At 33.0% G+C, this 17,295-nt stretch overlaps 1 long non-coding RNA gene and 1 pseudogene across 2 annotated transcripts; both read left to right on the forward strand.

The window, feature by feature from the left end:
- The first annotated feature begins 7,014 nt into the window (after nucleotides 1–7,014).
- On the forward strand, nucleotides 7,015–13,258 carry LOC114321883 (putative aminotransferase TAT2; annotated as a pseudogene). Its single transcript, XR_014343827.1, has 4 exons — nucleotides 7,015–9,932; nucleotides 10,009–10,227; nucleotides 11,744–11,803; nucleotides 12,258–13,258. The product of XR_014343827.1 is annotated as a putative aminotransferase TAT2 (transcript).
- Nucleotides 12,269–13,650, forward strand: LOC114322953 (uncharacterized). The gene is made up of 3 exons (XR_014343828.1): nucleotides 12,269–12,406; nucleotides 12,965–13,072; nucleotides 13,500–13,650. It is a non-coding gene; the product is annotated as an uncharacterized LOC114322953 (long non-coding RNA).
- The last annotated feature ends 3,645 nt before the right edge of the window (nucleotides 13,651–17,295 follow it).

Raw genomic sequence — 17,295 nt, forward strand, 5'->3', positions numbered from 1 at the left:
ATTAACCACAGATTAAATTTTAAAATTTATAATCTGCCTTCAAAACTGAACTGCTCTACTCTAATATACATATATAACCTCTAATAAAATATCAAAATAAAAATGAAAGAGATATTTAAGATGTGAAATTTGTTATTAATTAGTAGTTATATATATATATATATATGAAAAATATTATGTAAAATTAGTTTGTGTTATATATATGAAAAATATTATGCAAATTGGTGTTATATATTATGTAAATTCTTGATAATTGTTTAAAAATATTCTCCAATCAACTAGCAAAATGAAACCTCCCAAAACCATCCAAACAGTGATTTGGATATTTGCCAATTTGCTATTTACGGGTTGGTTTATAATTTTATTCTCAAGCCGCCAACTATACCGCGCACACAACTACCTATATGTAAATCTATCAACCCACAACTACTGTCAAAAAATACTTGGTTATGTGGTTTAGTTTTTAAAAATTATTTTTAATTTTTTGAAAAATGTTAAAGACCACAAAAGTTTTACCAAATTTTCTATCAAATATCTCACATGGATGTGGATCTCACCCCTATGTGAGGCATTTGATGTACGTGTGAATCCCACACCCACATAGGACCACCATATATAAATCTCACATCTATGTGAGATATTTGATGGACGTGTGAGTCCCACACCCACATTGGACCCACATGGTGGTATGTGAGGCATTTGATAGACGTGTGAGTCCTACACCCACATAGGACCCATATGGTGAGATGTGGGTCCCATACCTATGTGAGACATTCGATAGATATGTGAGTTCCATACCCCTATGAGACCCATATGGTGTGGGTCCCACACACATTAGTAAAAATTTTAGTAAAACTTTAAGGGTCACTGGCATTACTTTAATTTTTTTGATTTTGGTATTTTTTTTCTTTAATAAAAAATTTATAGCATAATCATTTTTAATTTTTTTTGAATGCATTTAAAAAGTAAAATATTAATTAAAAAAATTTAAAAATTATTAAACACAAAAAAAAAATTTAATTTAAAAACAAGATTCAAAGAAAAGTGATCAAATAATGATGATTCGTAATTGGAAAAATAGTGGGTGAATTGATAGAGAGAAACTGATTGTGCAAAAAAATATAAAACGAAACATTAGAGCAACATTGCTATAATATGAAATTTTGATACTGTTTATTATTAAATGAAAAATGATATACAAATCTATATTCACTCAAAAAAAGATATACAAATCTATTTTTTGAACTCAATAATGTATAAGAGAAATAACACTGCTGGGGACTCCAGTGGGGGGTGACCCCCAACACCCCACCTCCACGTGGGGGGCTATGATTGCAAGTCAAAAAAAAAAAAAAATTTCAACCAATCAAAAAATAGTGGGGGTGGTGGGGTCACCCCACTGGGGTCTCAGTCATTATGCTAAGAGAGATGGCTACTAATGATTAGAGAAAATATGAAAAAAATTATCCTAAATATTCTAATCGATTACTATATCATTAGATTTAAAAAATAAATCTAAGAGTTATTTTGATTTCTTTACACATTACAAAATGTAAAGAAAAAATAAAGAAATGATATGACCTAAATAAAATATATACCAAAAGAAGCGTAAGTTTTAGGCTGGAATAATAATGTCCTCATGCAAATGTAGCAATAATTATAGCAATGACGAAGAAGCTTGAACCCGAGAGAGAGAGAGAGAGAGAGAGAGAGAGGAAAATGGTCTTGGCATATTGAATGAAAGTAGCCACAACGATGGCTTCGCTGGCTCAGTATAGAATTGGGTGTAAATGGGGTTGTCTGTTTTGTAATGCATTTATGGTTTCAATTCTTCTTTGCAAATTCCAAACCATTCAGATTATAAGAATCCCTACCCACCCAAATCAATCAGTTAGAGAGAGAAACACACAGATACATAGAGAGAAGCACATAGACACAGAGAGAGCAAGGCAGAGAGAACTCGAACTCGAAGATGCGAGCTCGAACTGGCCTTTGTATAAATAATCTCTTCTTGCTTCGATTTTATTCTATTCTTTCTGGTATAATCTCTTTTACGCATCTGTTTTGTCTTTATTTTGTGAAAAACTTTCGGATTATTAATCTAGTTTGATTGCTTAATTTTTTCAATTCGTTTGATTTTTAACCAATTTGTTTTAATTAAAAACTTGTATCTATGATTGTTTATTCAGTGCTTTTTTTTGTATTTGTGATTGTTCATTTTCAATCAATCGATTTAAATCTGCCCTTTTTGGGTTTCTATTTTGTGCTTGTTGATGATTTGTGTGTTAAGGTATTGGCATCTTAACAGTGTTATTGGCCTGAATTGATTAAAACATAAATTGCAGACGATACTTTCTATCTCTAATGGTAATTTTTGATTTTATAATATTTTTTCTCTTACCATTTTTCTTGATAATCGATTATCTGTAGGCATTCTTATATTCAACATGCTTTTTCCCTCCCCTTCCCTCCCTCCTAATTACTAGAAACTTGTGTCATGTGCAAATTCCGTGTTTACTTGACTCGAATCCTCTTTATATATATATATATTATGTATGCATGTGTCGACCTTCAAGCTTATTAATTGAAAATCAAACATATACATTCAATTTGATGATTTAGTGTTTGTGTGCCCATATAGTCTTGTGTTCGCTGATGTGCATCCCTTAGGACTACAATTTTAGAACTCTTCCTAAGGGGGTTAATGTGATCTTGTGATCTATTGGCCCTAGATTCCATAGCCCCGTCAATGCATTTCCGTTTCAAAGATACTAATGTTTGGGTGAGTGAGATAGAGTATTTTCACCCTTAGGATTGCATGATGAAAGTACCTCATCGATTGTTGAAGGGAGGACTTCACAATCATTTTCATCCTTAGAATTGCATGATGAAAGTACCTCAAAGAAACTAAAAAGTGAAACTATTGTCTCGTTATTTGCTTCCATTTTGAATTGGCTCCCTAAAAGTATTATTATTAACTATAATAATTAGCATGACCTAACTAGCGTTATATTTATCTCGTTTATTGTTTGACGTGAAGCCTTTCCCTTATTGTTGTCATTTACGTTATTCTTTTCTTTTTTATGGTTGTCCTTCTATTTATTTAACCAAACGTGTAATGAATGTGTCGATCTTTAAGTTTTTAACAAGAATGATGGGTGCTTAGCCATACATGTATAAATGATTGGTTGTTTGCATTGGTGTGTCCTTGTATTTGTGCATGCATAAGGGTTACATTGCTAATTTTTCAGACTAACTAGGTGACCTTGGTGATCTAGTGAGACTGTGACAATCCATTGGCTTCTGTATAATGTTTCCTTTAAAACTTTTAATTTGTTTAATGAATATTTTCCTTGAAGATTCTATGATTTATACAATGGTTCTTATTGTTAAATCTTTAGCATCATTCAGGAAAGACGGTTCTCAATATAGACATTAGATGGCTCATGCGTTCATTGATCTTTTAGCAATTCTATATCTATGCATGATGATTCCAGAAAAATTTGAAAGTACTTGGGAGAGCTGAAAATTGTTATTGTTTTGTAGTTCAAAAATGATTTTTGACAATCTTGGAGTTGTTCTTCATTTCTTATTTTCCTCTTTCTCTTTGGTTTTCTAATCATTTTGCATGTGTTCCAATGTCTAAGTTTGATTTTTGTAAATGGTGGATGGTTTCACATTTTTAATTGATAGTTAAAATGCCATGCATAGATATTGTTGCTGGTTGTAAAGTCTTCCAAATTATATGGTTGATACTTGTGTTATATTAAAAGATTTTCCTTTGATCTTAACTCTCTCTCTCTCTCACTCTTCTTTTCTGTAGATCTTGTTTGTTTCATTTATTTATTTTTTAACGTTAAATGATGCATGCTATTCATTATTATTATATTCTTGGTAACTAAATGATGTTTTTTGGAAACTCATAGTTGATTAATATACTTGGTATATATTTCAATATGTAATCACTATTATTCTTACACATTGCTATACATGTTACATGCTACTAAAGAAAATAACTATAGATCCATTAGTAATTCTGGTGGCTTGATTTAAACTTCAGTGGGAACATAAATTAGCCTTGATGGAACGTAGAAGCCACTCCAATTTTTTCTATTCCCTCAACCCTAGTTCCAATGTTGATAACCCTGGGTTGGTCCAACAAAATTTAGATTATGTGAATGCTTCAACTTGTGGCAATTGTAGTTCTATCGGGAGCTTTTATGATCAGGTTGAGGAATTCAATGATGTCACTCCTAATATTGGCCTAGAAATGGGGGCTAGTTATCTGAATTAGACTTCAAGGTTGGAAGGAAATGTAGAAGCCTTTAGAAATACTCGTTAGAGAACGAATTCGGCAACAGAACAAAACTTTCCATTCTCGAGCATGCTTTCCTCCCCACATGTTGGCAACACTTCTTAGATCTTGCATACTTCCTATTGGAAGTCTTCAAGCTCTGGTAGTGCTTTATCTATTCCTTTTGCCATTCCTCCAAGTGGAAGTGACGCACTTTAACATGAAGAGAACTCAAGATATATTGCTAGAAGCACCTCTGTGTAGAGTGTGCTAGTTCCTAATTCTGAGATGGGGATTTCAAGCCAAAATGTATTGCCTTCAAGCACCTTCCTTGTAAACTATAATTCTCAAAATGGTGTCCATCTATCTTCTACTCTTAGGTTTCCCTCGAGGAATTTGGTCGAAGAATATGAAGAGTGGATGCTTTGTGTTTGTTTTTTTGTAAATTTGATAGACTCTCTTCATATTCTTCGACCAAATTCCTCGAGGGAAACCTATGAGTAGAAGATAGATGGACGCCATTCTGAGAACTGTAGTTTATAGGGAAGGCGCTTGAAGGCATTACATTTTGGCTTGAAATCCCCATCTCAGGATTAGGAACTAGCACACTCTACACAGAGGTGCTTCTAGCAATATATCCCGAGTTCTCTTCATGCCAAAGTGCATCACTTCCACTCGGAGCAATGGCAGAACGAATAGATAAAGCATTGCCAGAGCTTGAAGACTTCCAATAAGAAGTATGCAAGATCTGAGAAATGTTGCCAACATGTGGGGAGGAAAGCATGCTCGAGAATGGAAGGTTTTATTCTGTTGTCGGATTCGTTCTCCGACGAGTATTCTAAAGGTTCCTACATTTCCTTCCAACCTTGAAGTCTGATTCAAATAACTAGACCCTATTTCCAGGCCAATGTTAGGAGTGACATCATTAAATTCCTCAACCTGATCATGGGAGTTCCCGATAGAACTACAATTTCCATAAGCTGAAGCATTCACATAATCTAAATTTTGTTGGACCAAACCAGGGTTATCAACATTGGAACTAGGGTTGAGGGAATAGAAAAAAGTGGAGTGGCTTCTACGTTCCATCAAGGCTAATTTATGTTCCCACTGAAGTTTAAATCAAGCCACCAGAATTAGTAATGGATCTATAGTTATTTTCTTCAGTAACATGTGTAGCAATGTGTAAGAATAATAGTGATTACATATTGAAATATATACCAAGTATATTAATCAACTACGAGTTTCCAAAAAACATCATTTAGTTACCAAGAATATAATAACAATGAATAGCATGCATCATTTAACGTTAAAAAATAACTAAATGAAACAAACAAGATCTACAGAAAAGAAGAGGGAGAGAAAGAAAGAGTTAAGATCGAAGAAAAAACTTCTAATACAACACAAGTATCAACCATCTAATTTGAAAGGCTTTACAACCAGCAACAATATCTATGCATGGCTTTTTAACTATCAATTAAAAATGTGAAACCATCCACCATTTACAAAAATCTCAAACTTAGACGTTAGAATACATGTGAAATGATTAGAAAACCAAAGACAAAGAGGAAAATGAAGAACAACTCCATGATTGTCAAAAATCATTTGTTGAACTACAAAACAATAACAATTTTCAGCTCCCCCAAGTACTTTCAAATTTTTTTTGGAATCATCATGCAAAGATTTATAATTGTTAAAACATCAATGAATGCATGAACCATCTAATGTCTATATTGACAACCGTCTTTCCTAAATGATGCCAGAGATTTAACCACAAGAACCATTGTATAAATCATAGAATCTTCAAGGAAAATATTCATTAAACAAATTAAAAGTTTTAAAGGAAACATTATACAGAAGTCAATGGACTGTCAGTCTCACTAGATCCCCAAGGTCACCTAGTTAGTCTGAAAAATCAGCAACTTAACCCTTTATGCATGCACAGATATAAGGACACCCCAATGCAAACAACCAATCATTTATACATTTATGGCTAAGCACACCCATCATTCTTGTTAAAAAATTAAAGATCGACACATTCATTACACGTTTGGTTAAATAAATAGAAGGACAACCATAAAAAGGAAAAAAATAACATAAATGACAACAATAAGGGAAAGGCTTCACGTTAAACAATAAATGAGATAAATATAATGCTAGTTAGGTCATGCTAATTACTATTGTTAATAATAATACTATTAAGGAGCCAATTCAAAAACTAAGTAAATAACGAAATAATATTTTCACCTTTAGTTTCTTTGAGGTACTTTCATCATGCAATTCTAAGGGTGAGATTGTGAAGTCCTCCCTTCAACAATTGATGAGGTACTTTCATCATGCAATTCTAAGAGTGAAAATACTTTGTCTCGCTCACTCAAACATTAGTATCTTTGAAACAGAAAGGCATTGGGGCGTTATGGAATCTAGGGCCAATTGATCACCTCAACCCCCTTAAGAGGAGTTCTGAAACTACAACCCTAAGGGACATACATCAATGAATACAAGACTATATGGTTACACAAATACTAAATCATGAAATCGAGTGTATATGTGTGATTTTCAATTAATAAGCTTGAAGGTCGACACATGCATACATAATATATATATATATATATATATATCTATCTAAAGAGTATTCGAGTCAAGTAAACAAGGAGTCTGCACATGACACGAGTTTGCAGTAATTAGGAGGGAGGAGAAGGGGAAAGCCTAGTGTTGTGTTGTTTTTTTTTTTTTTTTTTTTCCTTCAAATTTTGAATATAAGAATGCCTATAGATAATCGATCATCAAGAAAAATGCTAAGAGGAAAAAATTTGTAAGATAAAAAATTACTTCTCCATTAGAGATAGAAAAAATCATCTACAATACATGTTTTAATCAATTCAGACCAATAACACTATTAAGATGCCAACACCTTAACACAAATCATCAAGAAGCAAAAAATAGAAACCCGAAAAGGGGCATGTTTAATTAGATTGATTGAAAATGAACAATCACAGATACAAAAAAAGTATTGAATAAACAATCATAGATACAAGTTTTCAATTAAAACAAATGGGTTAAAAATCAAACGAATTGAAAAGGATCATTGAAACATGAAATTAAACAATCAAACTAGATTACACTACAAGAAAAATAGGATACTACCACATTTTTTTTTTGGCGTGTTTTTAAAAAGTTGTGAAATGTTCTATGATTTTTCACCTTCTCAGCAAGTTTAATTATCCTATCTCATTTTGTACGCCGTTATTAGAAAACTATGAAATAACGTTTATTTGTGATTGAAGAGGCAGGTTTCTGGTCAAAAAAAGAGAACAGAGGCGTGACTTTTGTGAGAGAGAGAGAGAGAGGCAGAGAGAGAAATCGAGGCCTTGGATCTTTGATCTCCATCGATTCTTTGGTTGTATGATCTAGAAATTCTTGTTCTATACTTGACTTGAGCGTATGTCTGTAATATCGTTGAATCCCTCTTACCTAAGTCGATCTAGGGCTCAAGGTTAGAGTTTTCTGATATGGATTTGCTACGTTCACACAAGATCTGTAAACTTTCATGGCTTAAACTAATGATTTATAGGTGATTTCTAGTTTTTTTTTCTTCTGTTTTGTATTTTCTCTTTTTGAATCTATTTATCTAGGGTTTTGAGTGCCGTGTTAATGTCTCTGATCACGTACAAGACAAGCAAGCAACGTTGGATCCGGATCGTTGGCAACAGTGAGTAGAAGCAAGCTCAACAATGTACCGATGTAGATCTTATTCTCAGATCTATTCTCTATCCGATCAAATCTGCTCTCTCTGTCCCTCCGATCTACTATTATGGTAATATCAAATCTGCTCTCTTAGTCTCTCCGATCTACTATTATGGTAATATCAAATCTGCTCTCTCAATCTCCCCGATCGAATTTCACGTATTCTCTTCATTGCTCTATGAGATTTGGGCCTTTCTCTCTGGTTTTTGATTGAATCTCATTATCTTTGTCACTTTATCACATTTTCCTTATAGAAAATGTCAAAACAGTTTCTAAAATCGATGCTGGTGACTAGTTCGTTGGTGCTCTCCTATGCATATTGATGATGACCGATTTGTAGTTGAGGTTAATATTCCCTGATGCTGTGATTCTTATCCTACTGACATAAAATTTTTTATGGATTTTTTTTTGGTTGGAATAGCTTGTTGATATTGTGATTCTTATTGTACCATTTTCCTTGCTTGTCAAATGTTCGATAAAATGTGTCAATGGAAAACTTTTGTTATTTTTATTTTATCTTTTAATTTTTAGCCAAACACCGAAAAATAAAAATGATGATGGAACTTTTATTGTAAAATAAACTTTTATCAATGTAGTATTTTCTGCCAATTTGAAAGGGGTATTATCTCTGTCTCTACCATGGGATCTTCCAAGCAATGTATTGGAAAAACCAACTAACCTGACCAGACCCTTTGGTTCTCGGGTTTTCTGGGTATTTTGTGCACCCTTCATGATAATAATGTGAAAAAACAGTTGTAGTGAATTATTTCTTAATTTTGAACTGCGTTTGATGTTTTCGTAGTTGGGTTTGAAAGTAATTTAGGAAACCTATTTTGGGTTTTGCCCCTCTCTCGCTCTCAACTTCAATTGGGGGTTGCATGCTCTGTTTTCTGATTATTTTTGTTCATGCAGGATTTCCTCAGACTAGAACCTACTTTATTTTTACATGTTTAATGTTTTTATAGTTGGATTTGTAAGTAATTTAGTAGTACTAATTTGGGCTTTGCCTTTCTCTCGCTCTTAGCTTTAATTGGGGGTCGCATACTCTGTTTTTTGTTAGCTTTAGTTTTTAGGCTGTCTTTGAATTTTGAATTTGTAAAGAAATTTGTGACAGAAAAATGAGCGAATTTTGGGGTTTTTTTTGTTGTTTGTTAGGTAGTCTTCAACTTGATTTTTACATTTCTAATTTTTTATAGTTGGATTTGAAAGTAATTTAGGAGAATTTGGGGTTCCATGCACTGTTTTGTTGTGTACTTTAGTTTTTCTTCTGTGTTTGGATTCTGAACTTAGAGAGAAATTTATGGTGGGAAAGGAAAAACAGATTGAAAAGGTGGCAAAAAAAGAAGCAAAATTTTTTTGCCTTTTCCTATTCGTTTTTCTAAAATTCAAACACTCATTTCATTTTTTTTTCCTCCATAAATACCTACTCAAATCCAAAATCTAAACAATGGATTAATTTTCTGATTTTTCGACTAACCCAATAACAGTAGTAAACTGATTTGTTTAGTATGTTCTTAATTGTGTCAAGGATTCTTTCTCCCCAAATTTCCTTGCATATTTGTTTCAAAATACTCACAACTGTTGAGTAATGAAAATCTCAAGTTGCGATGCTTTTGTCACATCTGGTTGCACTCAAGCTATTGATGTAGCATTGTCAATGTTAGCTCGCCCGGGAGTGAATATTTTTCTTCCAAGACCAGGGTTCCCAATCTACGAACTTTGTGCTACTTTTAGACACCTTGAAGTTTGGCATTTTGATCTTCTTCCCGAAAAGGGTTGGGAAGTTGATCTTGATGCTGTCGAAGCTCTTGCAGACCATAACACTACTGCAATGGTAATCATAAATCCTGGGAATCCATGTGGTAGTGTCTATACTTATCAACATTTGAAGAAGGTATTCTTCACTTCATAATTGGTTTTATGGTTACAATAAGCATTGGGTTTTCTATTAACTGCTTTATTGCAATTAGATTGATGAAACTGCAAAAAGGCTTAAAATTCTTGTAATTGCTGATGAAGTTTATGGCCACCTTGCTTTTGGGGCTAATTCTTTTGTGTCGATGGGAGTCTTTGGATCGGTTGTTCCGGTTCTCACGCTTGGCTCTTTATCAAAGTGATGGATAGTCCCCGGTTGGCGACTTGGTTGGTTTGTGATAAATGATCCAAGTGACATCTTCAAAAACCCCAAGGTTTGCTCTGTGTACTTTCTCTTTTGATAAATTTTGGTTACCATTCTCGGTATTGAATTGTGTTGTCGATCAATGTCTTGAAAGTAAATGCAATATGATTTGTTTTAATAATTATCATTCAAACATAGATTTGTAAATTGTATCGCCTTGGTTGTTGGTCCTGATAAATACTCTTTGATAAACCTATTTTTCAATCTCATAGATGTAATTTTAACCTTGTATGCTTCTACAAGCATGGAATCATGATTGCAGCTAGTGGACATGTAACATTGAGTCATCTTTTTCTCTAAAATTTGTCATATATGAATTCCAATTTGACAAATTTTGGAGGACAACATTGCGACGTCTTAAATAACAAATTTTGAAGGAAAAGATGACTCAATGTTACATGTCCACTAGTTGCAATCATGATTCCATGCTTGTAGAAGCATACAAGGTTAAAGTTATTTCAACCCGCAAGAACTTCATGAAAACAATTTCGCAAGAATCAATATAAGTATGTGAAATCATAAGAATAATTTGGATCATATGCGTAACAAGAAAGATGAAATAATCAAATATCGCATTGGGAGAAGAAGGAAATTGAAAAGACAAATCAAGGCGAATAATTAATACATCTTATGGACAAATTAATTTCACTACTATTTTCTTGGAAGGTCGGCTCAACCCAAATGGCAGGAGACCTATACAAAGAACAGGCGTCTTCTAGCTCATTAAACCGTTGAATGTTTCCATCCCCTAAGCTATAGACTCCACTATCAGAAACGACCGAACGATGTCATCCATGAAGTATATCGAGTTAGCCTGGCACCCGGAAAACCCACAAGCTAAAACGTGTAAAGAATAGTTGTTACCCTAGGAAGAGAACACCATCACCCAGGCTAACCATCTCAACCCACTTATTAGTTGCTATTAGCTGCTTGTAAACCTTGAATCCTACAGTTACTCGCGATTTTGGATTGTCATCATTAACATAAAAAGATTGGTTGAATGTCCTTTGAACCTGGAATATATCACCTCCACACTACAAGAAAAAGGAGATATAACCACGTTTTTTTGGTGGCATTTTTGACAAATGTTGTCAATTCTATTAACAAATCTTTTAAATTCTCGATTATGCTATAGTTTATTAGCAAACGGTGGGATAACCAGGTATGAAATGGTGGGTACCTGTGAAATGGTGGGTACCTTTATAACCAGGTATATAAAGGTAATTGTACCTAGGGAGTCCAAATCTATCTAGAGATGTTTATCGATTTCTGTTGATTGAACGGAGATGCGACTTGAGGGAGAAAGAGAGAGAGAGGGTTTTTGTGTAATTCAACTGTTATTGGGAATTGGTATAACCAAAGGCAGGTACCAAAATTTTCAACTCTTTAGTTTTTATGTAACTGATTGATTGGTTAATTATGTGGGTTTTGTGTTTCTTCCTCTGTTTGTTTGGTTTCTTGATTGATCAAATCTGTGTCAACAATCTTGAGATATTTGGGATTAAATGTTAGCTTAATGTGTGCAGGAGGTAAATGAGATGTGGGCAGGTTTGGGCTATTACAAACGCACATGATATCTACTAGAGGTGACCTCTTCTTTTGATTCTTGTGCAGCTAGATATTTGTAACACTATTTGATATGAATCTATTTCTTGTTAGAGAATCTACAATTCCTCTACCCAAATCTGCCAATAAATAATCGTATACCATTGTTTGGTTGTTTGTTTTACTACTATCGAAACATTTATAAGCTCATTATGGGTTCATTTATTTTATTGAAGGCAGGGTTCTAGTCTGCTATGATTTGGACTCTAAGCCAATCGCGAGACTAGCACAAAACTAGTTTCTTTTGGGTTTTGACCATAGAGATATCATTGATTGTTAATTACTTGTATTTTATGGTAACAGCTTGACTAGAGGATATTTACTCCATGCAACTATTTTATGCTTGAGGATGGCCCTATTTTGTTAGCTTCTTCAATTGTCTTCTACTTGTAACTGTTGATGACTTAACTTATTGCATTCTATCTATATGTGTAGGCTCTGGCAAGGGCAAATAAATGTTGTTGGTCTAAACAAAGGGATGAGTTTTTGGTGTCTACCTTAAGATACTAAATGTTTTTGGTAAGGCTTGGGAAGAACAGTGTGGAGGAAGTATATGCTGCTATATTACATCATATAGCTATTAGGTAGATTTAAGTTTTAACAAATCCTCTCATCTTATCATCTTATCGACACTTTGGGATCTAATTTCTGTTTAGTTACCGATTGATTTGATGATGATGTGGTGTTGATTTGTTTGAAACCAGACGGATCCGTATACATTCATCAATTCCAAAACTGAATTTTTGGTTTTTAATGTTATCTGTAACATTTCTATGCAAATACGTGTCTCTAAATTCCAAGTCACATATTCTCATTTCTGAAGAACTCATATAACATATGGATTTCAAGTTTTTTCAATCTTTAAATGAAAAATCACATATGAGAATGTCTTGATTTGTATGATCTCTTTCGAGTTATATTTCATAGCAAGTTTATACATGTGTGTATACATAATCAATATCACAAATGCTTCAGATGATTCTTGTATGTGCAGTTATATCTCCATGTTCCTAGTTGATTATGCTTATGTTTGATTGGAAGTTTTGGACACTAAATTTAGAGCAAGGATTACAAAGTAGTAGATTGCAAGGACTTTCAATGTTAATTTTTTTGATAATAACTTTAACCATTTATTTGTGAAGGAAGAGAAGATGTCTCACAGGAAGTTTGAGCATGGGTCCCTTGGATTTCTCCCAAGGAAGCGTGCTGCTCATCACAAGGGAAAATGTATACTTACTTGGTTTCTTTAGGTATGAAATGAACAAGAACGTTTAATTTTTGATACTTTTTTGAGATTTAACCTATGGATGTGAGAATTTAATAATGACACTGGCACAAGGTTTGGATTGCCATCTTTCCCTTAAAATCCTGTAGTTTATGTTATTGTTCATAGCATGCTTTTCAAGGATTTACTAATGAGATTTAGCAGTTGTGCACATGGTATCCTTTATTTATGCTTCAGGTTCATCTATTACCTTTCTTTATAAAGATGTGGTATAACTCTTTCTCTATTTGCCAGATTTTTTTTTTAGTATAATTTCTTACCTTTCTAGTCTGTTCCATGCTAGTTCATAATTTCTTATCTTTCTAGCCTTCTTGACATGATATGCAAGAGTATGTAGATTTTCCAACCATTCAAGTTTATTGAAGTTGTGTTAATGGAATTGGATGATTCAGGTATATAATCATCATTTTGGTGAAGATGATGGATGACTTGATGAAGCTGAAGAGAGCTTTGGATGAAGTTATTTTCAGAGAATTTGGAGAGAACGCTGAATATTAATTTTTTTATTTATTAAAATGAGAAAATATTAGCAATTTTTTTTTTATATTGTCATATTGTGTTTTAAGGGATTTTATTTTTTTATGGAAAATTGAAAAATGAATGCTCACTCACATTATGGTATATATTCGAAAATGGTGATGAATGATATAGGTTTGGTTTGAACAAAAGTCAAAAGATCATTAATTATAATTTTCACTTTTTTTTTTAAAAAAAAAAAAAAGAGAAATGGTGGCGTTTTTCTTAAAAAACGTCGCAAAATATCGTCATGATTACGTCATGGATAACTCTTCTAACGTGCACAGTTAACCGCCGTTAAGAATTAGTGGTGTTTTAAAAAACGTCGTTTAAAGTTTTTAATGGCGTTTTTAAAACGCCACAAAGATACAATGACGGCCGCATCAGCGATGAATTTTATAAACATTGTTTTATCTTTTTGCAACGTTTTTCTGGCCTACTGCAGCGTTTTAATGACGCTGCTAATTCTCGATTTTCTTGCAGTGTTAGTAATCTGAAAGCTTCACACAAACTCAGGATAAAATGGATGGGTATGAGAGATTATACCAAAAAGAATAGAATAGAATAAAAGCGAGAAAAGATTGTTGATAGCTACTAAAATGTACACATTTAGGCCCCTTATAGTACACCTATTTGATCTTTTAATCATTGTTACTTGATTTTAATATGTTTCTGTATGGGCAGGTCACTCAAACTTATGAGTAGAAATTAGACTGAGGCCTCGTTTGGGAACAGGCTAATTTAGTAATTTTTTGACTATTTGGCTCAAATATAAGCTAAAAAAAATTAGTATGTTTGGGATGACTTTTTGGCTTTTTACGAAAAGATGTGCAAAAAGTAGAGAGAAAAGAGAATCTTTGACTTTTTGGTATGGGTTGTTGGTTTTTTGGCTTTTTTAGTAATTTTTTGACTTTTTGGCTAAACCGGCTAGTCCCCAAACGAGGCTTGAATTTCATATTTGAAACACGAGAGCAAGCTCACTCTCAACTTTGAAAGCCTAGAAGAATCTAAATTATTTTAATCAAGAATGAAAAGCACAACCCATGAAGTTTGAATAAATAAAAGGTAGATTTGATGCAATCTTGCTAGAAGAGTCACTCTGCACAGCATTCGGTATTTTGTGCATATCTCTCGTATCTGATATCGGATTAAGTGAATCAAGAAGCATTGGAAAGCTAACTTAAAGGGTTACAATTTTGTATGAAATAAGAATTATCTAATTTTGGCATTTACTATGTCAAAATGGGCCTGTAAGATACGTCAAAAAAACTAGAAATAATTCTATCCAAATTTCCCTTTTATTTTGTAGAATACTAGCCTCTTGGGTATTATTTAGATGTGTCCTGCGTCTATAAATGCAGAAGCCTATTGATCATTAGAGTTATGGAATATTCTGGAGAAAAGTGGAGCGAGGCAAGGAGAAAAGGTTTTTCGCTTCAACCATAAACGGCGAATCTTCGTCTTCGGAATTGAGATGAAACCCTAATCAAGTAACTTGTATTAATGTATTGTGATTTTAGTTTTGATTTGGTTTGGATAGCTTTCAAAGATTATTGGGCAAATTACACTAACAGTCTTTATAGTCTGGGGCTTGTGTCACTTTAGTCACTGACTTTTCAATTGTGACACATTTGATCATAAATTTTGAATCTTGTTCCAAATAAGGACAATTGAACATACCATTGCTTAATTTTAAGGGCAAAATTGTCAATTAGATAAAATATAAACTAATTTGACAAAAACAAATGTCAAAAAAATATTTTAACATTTTTAAAAATTATTTCTACCCACAAAAAATAAAATTATGTAAAATTGATAAAAATTAATAAAAATTACATGATTAATTTTTAAAAATTAATTTTACATGATCATCATCCAAATACATAATAAATATTAATTTGGTTAAAAAAAATGTCTGAAAGATTTATCAATTTTATATAATTTTATCTTTAGTAGGTAGAAATATTTTTTTTAAATTCAAAAATAATTTTTTCACATTTATTTTTGTCAAATTAATTTATATTTTATCAAATTGACGATTTTACCCTTGAAAAGTCCAATAGGATCTTCAATTGTTCTTATTTGGAACAAGATTTAAAATTCAAGGTCAAATGTGTCACAATTGAAAAGTTAAAGACCAAAATGACATAAGCCCCAAACTATAGGGACCGTTAGTATAATTCACCCAAGATTATTTGTTCAAGTAAAGTTTTCATCTAATAAATGTATTCGATTTTTGTGATTGAGTATAATTTATTATGCAATTGTTCTATTTGTTTGTATATACAAACCGTGAGACAAATCATATCTCATGAAGACAAGCCGTGCTACAACCCTAATTTAGTGTACACAATTCGTACCAACCAAAGGTGATTCGTGGTTATGATTTGATTATACACATTCTCTTGACATGATATCAAGACTTGCAGCCATAATACATCACTATTATTCGAATTATTGATTTATTGGAATTCAATATATTAATGACTTCTTATGAGAGTAGAGGTGGATTTGAAACTCCAAACTATTTTCTACTTAAATTCCACCTTAGTCTATCACGCTTCGACTTTTATTATTCGAATCCATTACCAAATCCATTATAATAATTCCATTTAGTTGAGAACATGAACAAGAATAAATAATAACATTCTCTCACGGCAACAATGATGATATAAATAAAACATGGTACAATGTTCTTAGACTTACATTGAATAACAATAAATACAACAAAAAGGGATTTACCCTTATACAATACGTGGCACACGGCTAATAAGTAAAGGGCCCCCCGTGGCCAACAATTAAAAGATTTCAAGTCATGCACGATTCCTCCAGCCTTGTACCCGAAAAAGTTTATCAACACGTGGGATGATCACTAAGCCCAGTAAAGATCCCAAAGATCCTAACCAATCACAACACATAGACAAAAATGATCATGAATACATCATGACATACCACATAAGTAGTGTGACATTTAATATCCAAAATATACTCCTATAATTGTGTTTTTCTCAAAAAGTTTCTCTTGACACAATTCGGTATAAAAATCATTTCTTCTCTTTCACATTCCCATCATTACTTCCAAAAGAAAATGTTTTCCAACCTCATTCTTTCTTTGATACAACTTTCCACGTTAACAAAAAAATCTCACTTAAATGACCGTTCTAAAAATATAACCTCACATGCAAATCATAATCTCCATCATATCTCTCAATACACCATAAGCACTTACATCCCAATATATATATCTACAACCTTCCCTGACCATAGGCCCAAGGATTTAAAAAGGTGACCGGTATGAAACTGTTAACACATATATACATTCAAACAAGATAACCGAAGTAATACATACTACCAATCTCATATCCACAATATGTAAACCGACAACACGTATATATCCAAGATGAGATAACTGAAGTAATACATACTACCAATCTCATATCCATCGGCCTATAGCACGGATGGTATAGCGATCCCGGTTTTCCCTTTCGTGCTTAACTATAATCCGGATTCGGTTTCGTAAGAGTGTTGATGTCTTATCCTCTTTCTATTCCTTTCTCTTTGTGTTCGAGCTTTGGGTTGTGTTGGGCAAGTTGGGAATAAGTTGGTTGTGTTTTAAAACGTAAAATCTTTGCCCAGTTTTTGGTCCCTCCGCTCGAGCAGCGCTTTTGACGC

This window comes from Camellia sinensis, chromosome 11, assembly GCF_055761805.1.
Source record: "Camellia sinensis isolate YWXY chromosome 11, ASM5576180v1, whole genome shotgun sequence".
Classification (NCBI taxonomy): Eukaryota; Viridiplantae; Streptophyta; class Magnoliopsida; order Ericales; family Theaceae; genus Camellia; species Camellia sinensis.